We start from the raw sequence: 2,501 nt of genomic DNA, 5'->3' as shown, positions 1-2,501 counted from the left end.
TATACGGTAATCTTAATCTTCATCTCTTCTAGCAGCGTTACCTCATTATGCTCATGACTAAATAATCAAGTGAAGTCAAGTAGCAGCATCAACTTAATCCAATAAAAGCAAAAAGAGTGTACTAATATTTTTCARCCAGTTTTCCATTTTGGCTTTAATAATGAGAATGTTGACATTTAATAATTCAGAACTTGCTATGTACCAGTTTTTTCTTACCTCCTGAAACAACTGAAAGAAGTTGTATTTTTTCTCAACCAGGATTTTTCAGTTGTTTCATCTTTAATCTGACTTTTTCTGTTTCATCAGTGTTGGGTTGTTTTTACAGASGACTGGGACTGTGAGGATGGGAAGGTCACACCCAGCATTTGATCATGTTCTTTTTTTCTAAATGATTACATATACACAGGAATTCACTTTAAATATATAGGATAGATCACAACATATATGTAGTACAACTTTTAAAAAATAATCTTAATAATCTTAGTAACCTAAAGTACTGGGTTGTTTAGGTTAAATAATCAAATCAGAAATCACTAAAAAAGTTATTTGGTTTTTATTAAAATTACTGGCAACAAGAAATGTAAACTGTGTTTATTTTGACAGGTTTTGTGTGTTTTGCTTTGTGTTGAGAAACTTTTTAAATGTGTACCAATGAAACAGCGCCTCCTACAGTTGCATAATGCGATGTTTATCAGTGCGTTCCTCTGAAAATGAAAAAACGAACCTGGACATTTCGGGGTTGGGTCTCCTACTCTATTGACTCGGTCATTAATGAAAACATGAGGATAATATTGAGCTAGAGCAAAAATTTTGTTCTGAYCAAAAGGTTCAATATTTATGTTTTAAAATGATAAGAGCAACAATGTTTCCTGTTTTTTGCTACCAGTTGCTGATGAAGATGTGATTACGACATACATGAATCGGTACATTTCTATGCCTTATGTCTGTTTTTCTGGAGGGAATTTTTATTTATTTTTTAGTTTTATTTTCCCTTGTTTTCTAAGTAAAAAATATCGGACGCCAGTTTTTACTTGAACGCCTTGTTGCCTCATTGAAACATTCTCAAACTTCGTTTAGTGTTGAAACTTACTGCACTTTTTTGTGTGCTGTAGATTTTTAATATTTATAATAAGTTAATATAAACATCTGCAAACGTGTTTGGTGTTTTGGGGTTTTATATGTTGTAATGATTGAAACGGTAACATTTTGTAATGATCTTTCTCTGTGGTAAAAACATGTTGTACATTCTTGTATTTAAATAAAAATGGAAATTCTGTATAGATYGTGAGCTGCTGAGTTTATTATGCAAAGGAAACCTTCCCATTATTATAAATCAATTTGACCCAGAATTTCCAATTTAGTCACAGCATTTCAACTGGATATTAAAGTTTATTTCAAACCTACTGATACACATGCACTGTTATTTAAATCAAGTTTTCATCCAATGCACACGTTTGCTGGGTTACTCAAGTCAATAAAACGTTTAAAAGAATTTCCACACCATAATCAAATTTTTGATGAAGCAACTATGGTGTTGTTTGTGTCTTCGTCCACCAGAGGGTAGCAGAGATCCTTCTTGAGATGCTTGAAGTTCAAAACCGGCTGCTGAGATTGTGGCAGTTTCTTTTATCTGTACTTACTCACCTGCTAATATTAATCTGGGAAGCATTTGGTAGAATATCAATCTGTTTGTTTTAAGGCTGAAAAACGGGAAGATCAAAGCTGCTTTCAGGAGGAACAAAAACCTCTAGGATGGCTTTGTGCATGCAAAAGTCAGGTCAGACCAACAGCCTGGCACCACTGGTCCTGGGCAAATTTTCAGGCACCAAAAACGGTTTAAATCCGTCATATCCCTATTGACGGTGGGGTGCAAAAACAAAATTGTGTTTATTGAATAACGTGTGAAGTCTGTCAAATGAGGTTTGTGGATGACACGCCAAGTATTTTTGCTAGCTGGACTTACTTTACATGCACAAAATATGTTGCATAAAAAGGAGAGGAAACCACACATTTTACCAATYCAATAATTTATTGTATATAGTTTGGACTCATAAGAGTTCTTAAGTACAATTCAGGGCCATGCAGAGACCACTAAAGGGGCACATCTAACCCCATTGTAGGACAGAATATTGACAAAGCCACACAGCTTTCAGAGTTTAATAAACAATGATAAATTACAAAATTGTGACTATCAAATCTAAGGAAAATCTCTAWATAGAGCATACAACTATGCATATGGACGGGCTGCACAGTGGCGCAGTTGGTAGAGCTGTTGCCTTGCAGCAAGAAGGTTCTGAGTTCGATTCGGCCCCGGTCTTTCTGCGTGGAGTTTGCATGTTCTCCCTGTGCATGCGTGGGTTTTCTCCGGGTACTCCGGTTTCCTCCCATAGTCCAAAAACAATGACTGTCAGGTTAATTGGCCTCTCCAAATTGCCCCTAGGTGTGAGTGTGTGTGTGTGCATGGTTGTGTGTCCTGTTTGTCTCTGTGTTGCCCTGTGACA

Source organism: Poecilia reticulata, linkage group LG6 (genome assembly GCF_000633615.1).
Source record: "Poecilia reticulata strain Guanapo linkage group LG6, Guppy_female_1.0+MT, whole genome shotgun sequence".
In the NCBI taxonomy this organism is placed as follows: domain Eukaryota; kingdom Metazoa; phylum Chordata; class Actinopteri; order Cyprinodontiformes; family Poeciliidae; genus Poecilia; species Poecilia reticulata.
This window is presented reverse-complemented; position numbering follows the sequence as displayed.